General features: G+C 37.9%; 1 protein-coding gene across 1 annotated transcript in view; it reads left to right on the forward strand.

Annotated features, from left to right (window-relative positions):
* Positions 1–7,214: 7,214 nt before the first annotated feature.
* The window catches only part of LOC134497943 (collagen alpha-6(VI) chain-like), a 62,311-nt gene continuing 56,250 nt past the window's right edge, over positions 7,215–13,275 (forward strand). The window contains exons 1-2 of the mRNA XM_063303980.1: positions 7,215–7,422; positions 11,052–11,145. The gene's annotated coding sequence lies outside the window, so the exon portion shown is untranslated. The remainder of the gene's footprint in view (positions 7,423–11,051; positions 11,146–13,275) is intronic.

Here is a 13,275-nt window from a genome sequence, read left to right on the forward strand (position 1 = left end):
GATCATTCTGTCGTTTTTGGGGTTGTATCCAAGCACTGCTTTAGCCACTTGACTATTAATTATGAAGGCTACTCCATTTCTTCTGTGGTCCTCTTGTCCACAATAGTAGATTTGGTGGTCATTTGATGTGAAGTGGCCCCTTCCAGTCCATTTCAGTTCACTGACGCCCAAAATGTCTATCTTTAATCTTGACATCTCACCAATAACCACATCCAATTTGCCCTGGCTCATAGATCTTACATTCCAGGTTCCAATGGTGTGTTGATCCTTAGAACATCGGATTCGCCATTCACCACCAGCACCGTCGGCCGCTAGCCATCCTTTCGGCTTTGAGCTAGCTTTGTCATCACGTCTGGGGCTAGTTGAGCTCATCCTCTGTTCCTCCCCAGTAGCATTTTGACCATCTTCCGACCTGGGGGTCTCATCTTCCGATGGTATACTGACATATCTCTGGCTGTACTGATCCATTTAGTTTTCATGGCAAGAATACTGGGGTGGGTTGCCATTACCTTCCCCAGGGATCGCGTTTAGTCTGACCTCTCTGTCAGACTAAATATCACTGTACTTGGCTATTATTTGTGTTTTATAATGTAATGAAACAATAAAAAAAATAGAGAGAATGAAGAAAAAGCACATAAACTTTGTCACTTTGGGTGAGAACAGTATTAGAACTGACTAGGATTTCACTTGCAAGGAGTGGGGAAAACGTTCACTGTTCTGGTGGTAATTATTGATTCTGCCCATTTGCTGGACCATGTACTTCTTTCATGGCCTGGTCCACATGTGGCTGATAATGGAGCATTTGCTAACTTGATTGATTGTCAGCAGAGACCCCTGGTAGTTAATTCCCACCATTATGATTCTTGAGCTACAGAAAGTCACTTTCTTTTGGGGGAATTCTTTCTGGCTGGGGAATTCTGGGAGTTGAAGTCCACACATCTTAAGTTGCCAAGGTTGAAAAACACTGTCCTAGACTGTCTCTATGGCAAAAACTGTATAAGAAGAACGAGGCAAAATACTATTTTAAAACTGGAGGAGATAAAGACAACGTTAAGCTGTGTCAGTGGTGGGGTGGGGATGAGATAAAGGAGACATCATAAGGTCATCAACATCAAAACAGTTACTGGCACTTATTTATCCCTCAGTAAGGTTTTATGGGCACTCATTGATTGATATTTTACACCACTTGAAGAATTGGCTCTAGACACATTAATTCTTATGAAATCATGTGTTCAGGAAGAGCTGAGTTGATTTATTTCTGATTCTGCACCATTCTTTTAGAACCTTAGCAAAGCCAGTTTGAATTCCTTTTTCCTTTGAGCTGCAAAGGTCTTGTTGCATTTGTGCAGTGCTTTGGGCCATCTATTTTCCCACTATCAGGAATTCTTCTCCTAGTTTCCTGGCTTTTTAGCCAACTACTACACTCCCCTCACCACAGAAATTCAACATCCACTTCCTACAGCCTCCAATGCATCATGGATGAATTATTCAGAACTTATCTTTGTTTACTCCCTTTCTGCTAGTCCAGCCACCAAGGCAGCATGCAACCGTGTTCGTAGCCATTGAGAAAACATTGGCTGCAAAATTACTGACATGTTATCAAGCCATCTTCACCAGTCTCAGAAGATTTATAATGAAACAGCAGTGGCTTTGGCAAGGTTCAATGCATTTGCTTATCTCCCCCCTGCCCCCATTAAACATCCTTTGTTTAATTTCTACTTACAGTAATATCCCACATTTATTTTTTTTGCAAACCACCAGACAAATTTACACAAATACGCATTTTGAAAAACAGAGGTGGCTAACAATTTGTTTTATTTCACTTTTCTTTGAAGTATGGGCAAGATGATTTTTGGTACCCAGTAAACAGTGGAAAATGATTGGATGGTGATTTTCTAGTGCTCTTTGTCACTAGCTCCAAGAGAGCTAGACTTAATGCAAACAAGTGCATTTCGGAGCTGGCACACAGCTGCAAATAGAGCAGATGATCACTGCCCCAACTGTTTAGACAAAAGACTCCCTTCAGGCTTAATCAGAGACCTTGCAAGACAGAAGGTTCAGAAATTAGCAGAGCCCATCCAGGTAAAAATTGTCCCCCAGCCAAACAGGTCTCCATAATCAAATAACAAAAAGATTCCTTCTAAGGTGAACATTTGTCATGATCGCCGTTGCGATGTTTGTGACATTGCAACGGCTTGCATGACAATACAGGGATATGGGTCCTGAGCTGATAAGGCAAGGGCAATAGAAAAACTCAAAAAGAAGTAAGGGGTTTAAGGAAACTATGTAAGGACTGAGTCTGGCAGCCCAGGAAGCAACAATAAAAGGAAACTGACATGAAATTGAATAACAACCAAACAGGTGAGGTTCGGAAGGGCGCGCCCGGGCTTTCGAGGAATTAGAAGCCTGATCACCCGGCAATGGATCATCACCGCACAGGAAGGCGATCGAGGCGATGCCCGGGGCGCAGGGGGCTGGACGACCTCTCACCTGGCAAGGACGAACTGTTGGGACTCGTGGGGCGCAGCTGGGGTAAGGTGGGGTGGAGCGCTGACCAGCGCAGGCTATTTAAATCCTGTTCCGGCGTGCTCCCCTCACTCTCAGCTTTCTAAGGGCATGCATTCTATTCCCAAATAAAACCAGAACCTAAGTCTGGGTTTTTATTGGGTCTCAGGCAGAGCCTGACAACATTCATAGCTAGTAGGCAAAAGCTACAGCCCAGCAGGAAACCAAACTATCTGAGAACAGGAAACACAAACAGATGTCATGAGTAAGGATGGCGAGCAGGGGGCTCCCATCCAGACTGTCAAGCGCATGCGTAGCACTGAGGAATTGGTCAGCCATTCAAAGAGACACAGATCGGGACCGCCTTAACCCTTGGGGGTTATATGTCTGGGTTTTTCCCACGCTTCTTCAGTTTGCTAGGATTCCTGTTATGTATCTGCAATAAAACACTAGAGACAAGTCCTTGGCTCAGTGTGGTTCCTGGCAGTCAGGACAACAGCAGGGAGCCTGACCACAGAGCACCTCCTCTCTGAACCCTGGTAAACTGCACTTTCCTAGAATTCCTAGACAGTGCCCCCTTCCAAGAAAGCAGCTAAGTGAGCCTTCTCAGAATTTCCTAGAGGGTGGGAACACTTGCAGAACAATAGCCAGGCTTTCCTATATGAAGGGCTTGTGGGGAAAATACAAAGGTGGCCTCCGACAGCTGATTTCTCTGTGCTTTGTGCTCTCAGAAAAATATAAAGTTCACTGCTGTCCAAGCAATCACCTGAGTACTTTAATTCCTGGCTTGGAGCTGACCTGGTAAGATTTTCTTCCAACAATTCAAAAGTGAGAAAAACCTTTGCTTGTCCTTCCTCAACTCCTCCCAGAATGTCCTCCCAAAAGTGGGTCAGCCATAATAAAAGAAGGTGACAGAGAAGCTTGTGTTCTTCTTTTATTAAATAGCAAGTATTTACAAATTAAAAAGGAATGATCTATAGGTTAAGTTCAAACATCCCACATTTAGGTTGCCTGTTTATTTTCTAAGGGTCAAAATGTTTTGGCTTCTATTTCAGTGTTTTCTGGCAATTCTTTCTTAATTCCATTACATCTCTTTCCTATCATGAGAAATGTCCCATGAGGATAGAAAGAGTATTAATAATTGTTTTCCTAGCTCCTATTTAATTCTTCCTTCCATATTCTTACAGTTACAAATTTGGAGAAAGTGTTTGAGGTTTACAATATACCATGCTATGATCTAGATTAAATGCTGTATTTGACCATTCAATGTATCCAGACTTGATCTACTGAATTTCCAAGGGTCTTCACTTAAATATAGTTATCTCAATACAGCTCTGACTGTAAAACATTTCCAAATTTCCAAATATGTTCCTTATTAGCTTTATTCCTCTTAACTTACTTATTTTACTTATTATACATTGCTACTTATTTGCAAATACATAAGGAGAATATAGTGGATGCAGTTATAATTTTACCATGGGGAGCACAACTACTAACCCTATCTCAAATCTGTAAGGGAGCTCCAACTACCACCCATGTTCGCACCATTTGTTCAATGTCTTCTAATGCATAGTAAGCCTTCTTAGTAAAACAACCAAACAATGAGGCGGGTAGAAGTATGCTTTATCCTCTTTTTCCTTCAGCAGCACCTCCAGTCAACCTCACTGAAATGCAGATTGGAGGGCCTGAAAGAATCAAGTCAGATATGCTTAGAACAGCCTTTCTCAACCTTTTGACCCTGGAGGAACCCTTGAAATATTTTTCAGGCCTCAGGGAATCCTTGTGCATTCAGGCTTAAATATAGGCCAGATGTTACAAAATTACTGTATTTGTTTCATGTGTTGGCCTGTATATATGCATTAAAGGTGTCCTTAAACTAAACATAAAGAATGACACTTACCTCTTTAATGTGAAGTTGCCCGAATTGGAAATAATTTTTTAAATAAATCATGATCTCCCAGGGAACCCCTAGTGACCTCTTGCAGAACCCTGGGGTTCCACAGAACCGTGGTTGAGAAACCCTGGCTTAGTGATTCCATCAAATCAGGCAGAAGCCCTTTTCTCCAGCCTTGTTACATGTGCTTAGCTTGGGATTCCAACCTAATATTTGTAGCCTTCACAGAATGGTGAGTATTATTTTTTTTTAAATGTATTCCCAACTAGGCAGGACAACTAAGATAATCATGCTAATGGATACACACACACACACACATGCATACGTAAATTGCAGTTCAGGAGAGGAAGGACATATCACTTCTAAAAAACATTTAATAATTTAACAGAGCAAAAAATAAGATGAACCTCATTAACAACATCTATGTGAAAAATATTTAATAAACCAACTTCCTTTAAAAAATTACAAAATGGAAGGGGATAGTGGTCAAATGTAGGCTCTTAATCACTCATCAGGTGACAATCAGTTCTAGCCCATTAAGCAGAGAAGAAAATTAAGAAGCTGATAATAAAACTGTAGTTTTATGTTGCCAGCCTGCCCGGGGCTGCTACAGAACTGAAGATATATCACTGGGAATGAAGTTTTTGTTGGCATTTCTTTGTTTTTGCTCGGACCAAGCCACTAGGTTACCATGGTAATTGAGTACTTTCTTAAGTATCGGCAGGGTGAAGAGGTTGAACTTAATTGTCCTCAGTTTTGGGTGTGAAAAGGCATGACCAAATAAGGAAATTGCCTGGAGGGCAGCTTGCCTGGGCTTTGTTAGTTTCGGTTTCCTTTCTACACACAGCCTCTCTTCCCAGTCCTCCCTGAGCGCATGTGAATGCACAGCTTGAAAATGTTTTTGTGCTTTCTGTAAATGAATTTATTTTTATAGAAATGCCTGGTGTGTGATTTTTCTGATCTCTTGGGCCAAACGCTTTCAAGCAATCTCTGACAGTTTTGTATTCCCAGAACTACCTAATGAAGTGAAGAAAATATTCTGGGTTCTAACAGTGAATGTTGCAAGGAGAAAAGAACCCTCATGGAGATGCAGCTTTTATTGAAACCTACATATGCTATTTACCATTTAGGAGGGAGGAAATCTGTTAATCAGTTTCACTGTTATTTAGTTTCTTATTATTCCAGATATAAGTTCCTTTCAGTCCCATTTACTTATCAGATTGCAAATTCTAGAAAAACAATCAATAAAACAGTAAAGATATTAAACTCCTAAGATACTAAACTCCTAGACCAGTAAATACCAGAAAACTAGGCTATAATAATACTGTGCAAGTAATACTGTGCAAATATAAAAATAATAAAAAACTATCCTACTTCTCTCTAGAGTTTCCTCATCTTTTTTATCTTGATCTCTTTTCTGTGCAATATTGTCATATCCAGCAGATTGCCAAACAAAATGTTGTTACTTGTCATGTAATATTGGGTCACGATCCTAATATGAACTGCACCAAATCTCTTAGGACCTCAACATTATAGATTATTAAAAGGGCTTGTGAATGAAGCTATTATTACCAAATAATTTGATGTATTAAAGGTATTTGAAGCTAATACAGTACAGAACAATCAAATAATGTGCAGCTGGTAATTCATGGGAAATTTAGCAAAAAGAATATTTGAGGCTAATTGAATACAAGTCAGTCAGGTAAGCAGTTCAAAGGCAATGGGAATTTAGCCAATGGTTCAGTTCAGTGAGAGACAGATAAGGAATTTAGGAGCAGCACATGCAGTTCAGTCAAAGAAAGCTGAAGCAGGAGTAGCAGAGCTCCCAATCCAATTCCCTGGAGTCCACAAGTGGAGACGAGTGCCAAATAATAGTAGTACAAGACATCATCCCAGTCACCTCATCAGGCCTGTGATTTCTCTTCAGGAATGTGGTCATATGCTTGCTTAAAATTAATAAAAGCCGTAAAAGCAGCATACAAGCATCTTGGCTTAGATCTATGCTTCCCTACAAAATGGTTCGGCACAATTGTGCCATGCTTCCTCTCACTCTAAAGGCTCCCTTCTGAGAATATTCCCTGTGACCAACCAATCTATTAGCAGCTTCTATTATAATGGTTCAGTATAAATGTCTTACTAACAATCCTTCCTAGACTGATTGGCTGATCATGGGCAAGCTGGGTTTTGCTTCCTTTCTTAACAACTGGAGTGATTAATGCTAAGCCCTAATCTTTGAGGATGCTGGCTGTGCTGCCCATGTATGCGGAGAATGAGGCTAAAATCCTGCTCCCTCCCTAGAAGCAATGGCTTGAGGCAAGAAGGGCAGACTCTGTGCAAGTGAGAAACTAATCTACTTGAAAGCGTGCAGAAAGGTTTTGAAACTTGGGCGAAGGCACCCTGCAGTTCTATGAATAGTTTTTGATTGTGTTTGTTTTATCCTGCATTATTCTTCAGTATAAAGCACTGCCAATGAATTTCCCCAGATGCTTTTTTTAGGAAGAACCACTGCCAATGAGCTGCTGGAGTATTTGACTATTAAAACGAAGCCTGCGATAAGAACAAGAGGGGAGGGTAACAGATGTGAGAGACAGAATGAAAGATACCAGCATACTGGCCAGCAAAGAAAGTCACAGGAAAAAAGTCCTCCTCTGTCCAGCTGCAAACAGTAGAACTGGAGGGGGGAGGAGGGAAAATCATTTCTGAAAATGAAAGTGATTGTGTGTGCAGGACTATATGGTTTTAAAGGTCAAGGGAGTCCTACAAATTAATGATGTAAAAAAAAACAAACCAAGAACAATCAATCTTTGCTACTTCAGTTTTTGACCTAGAGTCAGAACCCATGATGCAATGGAATGTGGAAAATAGGCCAAGATTGAAACCTCTCCACTGGGGCATCCAGGACCTTTTTAATGCAGAGGAATTGCTGTCTTCTGACAAGATTTATGGGATAGTGCTGATAATAAAAAAGCTGGTCTTTCTGAAATACTTTACAGAAGATGACATTATAAGCATCTGGTTAATTGGTAAGTCATTTGCGTGTTGACTACAAATAATGGACTGATTTAGATATCCCAATTGTTTGTTTTTGTTACTGTTTTATCAGAATCCTTCTCTTCTGTCTGGATGTTGATAGCATCTTCAAAAAAGAAGGATGGATTTCACAGATTGTCCATTTAATCCTAGTTGTTAATTTTTGATATTGGGAAATTATATTGAGAATTTTTGATATTGGGAATATTTGTTTGAAAGGCAAAGACATAATAATTTTGATGTTGTAAAATAATATGCTAAGTAATGCAGAATTATTTTGATGTTATAGATAATATTGTTACACCTTAATATTGCAATACTACGCTCCTCTCAAAAATGTGTGTACACATTTTAAATTAGGAGCTAAGTTATGATTCTAGCAATATTACTTTAAACAAATCTATCATCCTTCTGATGGTGCAGTACTGATCATCCACTGTGGCTATTTCTTTATAATTTTTTTCCTTGTACCTTTCCTGAACTTTCATTCACTTACACAGCTAAAGGAAATTAAAATCATTTTAAAAAACATACTCATAGCTGTTGTTATCGATTCAAGGTAAGTAAACTCACTGATTTCATTGGGTAATTTAATATGTAAATCTATGCACTTATATGGAAAAGTATGCCTCATTAAAATAGTGCTTCTTAACTTCCAAAAACATTTGCATAGGATTATATTAGATTACTTTAGAAGAGAAAAAAATAAACATTTTTTGCTGGGAAAAATGAATGTAATCAAAATGTTGTAATATATGTTTGCTTCTGTTACATATATACGAATATGAAGTTTTACTACCTAAAATTTTGCCTCTGTGTGTTGCTGAGAATGCTTCAAAGCATTCATGCACGTAGATGATTTTTCCTGAAAAAAACAGTGCGATCTTGCATTTGTTCACTTAGAATTAAGTCCCACTAAGTTTATTAAGTTTTATTACAGGTAATGATGTACTACAACCTGAGCAGGTTAGTCAATCTGAAAAACATCTTTACAAGTAGGGATGAATGAGAAATTTGGTGTTTGCAAAGTCTGACATAGCATGGCTGATTTGCCGCAACATGCAAATGAATGGCCAAAACAGTATGCAATTATTTTTCACTCCCTGAATTGCTCTAAATTTTGTAATCCTCTTTTCAGTTTTAGAAAATATCGAAATGTGTTTAATGAGATGGATTTAGAAATATGTACATTCATTTTAAACCCATCATTAAAAATATTCATTTTCTGGGAAAAAATCTTCCTGTATTTGTATTTTTAAATATATAATTATATAACCTATAATTATTTGTTCAGTTTTAAAAATGTTCACTAATGAGGAAATGAGAAGGAATGGGATTAGGAATGCGTACATGAAACATTTGATAAAGGCCATATATAAACTGTGTGTGTGTAAGATGTAAGCCTGTGACTCTGGCATTCAATTTTTCATAATGATCAGAAACACATTAGCAAGTCAGTTCTTACTGCTCTCATGCAATTTGTCCCTCATAAGTTCTGTCTAACAAATAAACAGGCCTGAATCCTATGACACTTGGCGAATGTGCTAAATCTCATCTAATGTGTGACTGAGAATTTCACTACGGTACCGTATATCTCATGAGGCTTATGTTTAGCTTGATGGGGTTACATGGGCCGACCTCGGTTTGTGAATAGCTTCTAACCAAAGTGGCAATCCATGTACAAACAGCCTAGCCAGATGCCTAAAGCGTTGGGTTGTACAGACAGGCCTCTGCTGCAATTTGCCTTCTCTTCAGTTCCAACAACTCTTTTTTAATTAGTAGGTATATTCAAGTATATCTAAAAGCAGTCCGCCACTGTATATTTGTGAATGAGCTGTTGATTAGCTACTGGCCTAATCAGCAATATTGGTGTTACTTTATTTTATTTTATTTTGAGGGATGGGGGAGTGGAAAAAGAGAAAGAGACCAGTATATATTCAGGAATATATTTATTACTAAATCTGTACTGTAGGTAACGCCTAAGTACTTATCACTAGTTTCTTAAATATGCTAACTGCTCCTAAATGAAATCCCATTTGTTTAAAAAAGTGAGATACTGCCTTTTGGAGAAACGTATACATTAATTTAAGATGGTCAGTACTTTTTCAGGCAATTCAATTGCTTTTAAAAATAATATAAATCTTTATTTTATGTTCTGTTTTAGAAAATGCCTAGATAAGAGTTTGGTTGTGAAAATAGTGTTGAGTTTCTGAGTCAATTGGAGGAGAGGTGTTCTAAGAAAAATAGGAACATGATTTGAAGAATATGTAACTTAAAGGCATGGTATTGTAATGTGAACTTAAATCTGCTTTTTTGCATTATACTTCCTACCAGTTTGGTTTACATTTTTATGTGAGAAATGAATTAAATGTTTTATATTCAATTAATTCAGAAACAGGTATAAGTAAAAATTCTCTCAGTTCAGGCTCAACTCCCAGTTGCTACTGTAGCTTTCTCAGCACAAATACAGAAGTGTTTTGCAATTGTCTTCTTCCAGGACATATATGTTGCATGCATACATATTTTAGAAGATTGGATCCAGATTTCAACATATTTAAAGGAGGCTAATTGATATTATTGGAGTTTAAGTTAGTCATAATTATTTTACTGTACTTTGATTAGTCAGTTGACTTAGGCATGATGAACTCAGAAACTGAAGCTGGAAAAAAAAACATAAAATACTACAATCTTTCAATACCACTACATTTGCATTTCACTGGAAAGTTGTAATAGTGATCCAGCTGCAACATCTGTGGCTAGTGTTGATTAGGCTGATCTGGGTGATTTGTCAAATGGCGTGTTTCTTTTTTAAACATTTTAAACAGTGCAGATATTTCTAGGTTGGCTGGAAAGAATGTGTTGCTTAAAATGGCAAATTCTGACCAATTCTTTGGCTTTGGACAACATATGACGTTAATTGCATAGGTACCTCCCACGTTTATTTCTCCGTTAAAATAGCCACTCTGTATGAAATTGTCACAGAAAGCAGTGTGGCTTTAAAGAGAATGGAATATCATAATCCTAACATCTCTGTCCACTTCCAAATATCCCTATCAGCTGATTGGTGAACTGCACATTTTTCTATATGCTGCTAAATGCAGCTTTATGAAGGAAGGCATAGGCTACAAGTAGAATTCAATGAGACTAGATTTAAAATACTTAGCTGTTTCTGGCAGTCTCCTATTCAAGATAGCAGGCAGGCATTTATTTTAGATAAAAGAAGAAAATAGAGAAAAGTCATTTAGTCAATATCACATATCATTTGGATCTTGAGTGTCAATTTTCCCTTCAAATAGAAATGTAAAGAGATCTATTTTGGGGTTCTGTGGGAGTAAATTTGCAAAATTCACCAAAATAATTGTTTGGATTGAACATACTAATTTTTTTTTTTTGCAAAAGCTATTTCTTTCTACAGAGAAATTTTAATAAAAAATTATGTATATTTGAGAAAGTTGTATACAAAAGCTGTACAAGTTAAAACAAATTACAGACAACTCATAGTAATTTTTAATGGACTTTTAAAATTGTTCAAAAAATTCCTAATTGACTAGAATATTGTTTTAATAATGTGAATAGCAAATGGATCAAATTTACATCTACCTACTTTTTTTTTAACCTTCAGCCTTGTTTTAAGTGGCAACCTACAAGTAATACTGCTTCTACTAAATATCATCCATCAACTGGAGTGCCATGCCTACCTGTGGGTAGACTATAAGGTAAATCAGGAAGCTTTTCTTGGGATCCATTATAGGCAAAGTGAAGCTTATATTACAACAAATAATACTTCTGCAATAGCTTTGCAGTACCAAGCCAGAACATGTATGTTGATCTGAGTTCCCATTTGATATCAGATAGAGAACGTAATTCAGTATTGTATTGTCTAGGCAGTATTAAGAGAAATTTGCGATATATATTTATGTATGTGTACATGTATCTGGGACAAAGAGAAAAATTTATCTTTCTGTAATTGGATTGGATCCAGTAGGATCTTCCTGCCAGGCTTGTGTCAAAAGACCACAAGGAGAAGTGGCTTCAGTGGAAGAGTGCAGATTTTATTTCATCCTATCCTCTCTTAGCCTGCATTTACAACCTGTAGAGTTTTCCACTGGTGACTTTCCTTTTATCCAACCAGCCTGGCAAACAAACTCAGCTTTCCTGCAAAGGTTTCCATGGGAGAATTGAACCTGAAATCAACGGAAGTCTTAGAAAGGAGGAGATAATAAACAAAAGGAGCACTTTTGCTGACAAAGAAAAATTAAAATCCCATGCCATAGGCTGCAGATTCTTCACTTGCGTACTTGGGATCTTCCCACAGAAGTTGTTTGTGCTGAGTTAAAAGGTCATTAAAAGGCTCAATAAGTTTAGCAGCCCTGAATTTCTAAAGCTTGAGAAATTCTTTAGTAGCTGGGGAGATTTCATCTCAACACCCATTTCCTCAGGCCATGTGCCCGTTTCATGTTAGCAGTCAACAGCAGAAAGCATGTGTTTGTAGGAACATTTGTGGCTTGTTCACAGCCACTCAAATTTTTGCTGCAACAGAATGGAAATTGGGTTTTGCCATTGGCTTTCAACTTCAAAGAAATCTGATGTCTGGCATACAACAAAAATCTCACACATCTGCATGAGACTGCACTGTGAGGATTAAGTAATGATTCTAAAGGGAACAATTACGTATGACTTCCAAATTGAAATAAATCTGCCTGTGTAAAATGCCTGCTTGATATAAAGCTTCTGAAGGGGGAGGAAGGAATATGATAGATTAACTAGATCAGAAGTATGTTAGGACAAACAGAGTTTAAGCATAGCAAGAGTGAGGGAAATAGAGGATATGTTTTCATTGATTGAATTAGAGGGGAAATTCTATTTCTCCCATGTTGCCATAAATAAACTTCTTATTTTGCTTTTGAAGATGGGACTAGTGAACATGCTCAGTTTTCTTAAAATCTATCAGGTTTTCCATTCTAAGTGGGATGAAGTCATCTACTAATGATAGTCCATAAGACTAAAACAATGAGTGACAGAAGTAGCAATAACACACAAACTATAACCAGTAGAACAAGCCTGTAATCCTGATAAAATGATAGGAAAAGAGAAGGAGCAACCCTTTTATGAAGATGTCCTCCTAGTCTTTTTAGGGAATGGAGGGAGAGAGAAGATGCTGGTAGCTCAAGACTGGCTGTAACAGAGCAGCAAATTGTAGTTCCTGTTCTTCTGAAATCAAGAAGCATAATACTCCAGACTGCCACACCTATTTTGACACATGAGACGGAAAATCTTATTAGTGCCTCTCCCATTCCCTGGCAATAGGAATACAACTATAACATTACATGAAATAATTAGGATTGAACTATTAGGAAGTCACGAAGGAATTAGGAAGTCACGAAGAGTCGGAAGCGACTGAACGAATAAACAACAACAATCCTTTCATGACACTCAAGAGCTACCTGAAGTGTCTGTTTCACTTAGCCTCCTGGTAAGGCTGCCATACAGAAGAAGTAGGATCAGAGACAACTGCTGCTAAAGACAAATCAATGTTAGCCCTAAAGTGAAAAAGAGAAGGTGTGTTTTATAACTTGACTGTTACCACAGTCAAGAGAGTGGTAATGAATGCATTTTGTACTCCTGGTGATTGAGTGACTCAAATCTTGTATCCAGCAGACCACAAATATTTCACTGGACAGTAAACCTTTAGCTTACTGCTGCCATATCTTCAAATGCCTTCTTTCCCAGAATAATACTCTCTTCAAGAAGGGAGATTAAATAACATGTCTCCTGGAGCTCATTTTTATTGTTCTATTTGTCAAAAAGATTTATTATATTAAAAAGTCAGAAAACTGAAGGAAATG

This window comes from Candoia aspera, chromosome 4 (assembly GCF_035149785.1).
Source record: "Candoia aspera isolate rCanAsp1 chromosome 4, rCanAsp1.hap2, whole genome shotgun sequence".
Taxonomy (NCBI): Eukaryota; Metazoa; Chordata; class Lepidosauria; order Squamata; family Boidae; genus Candoia; species Candoia aspera.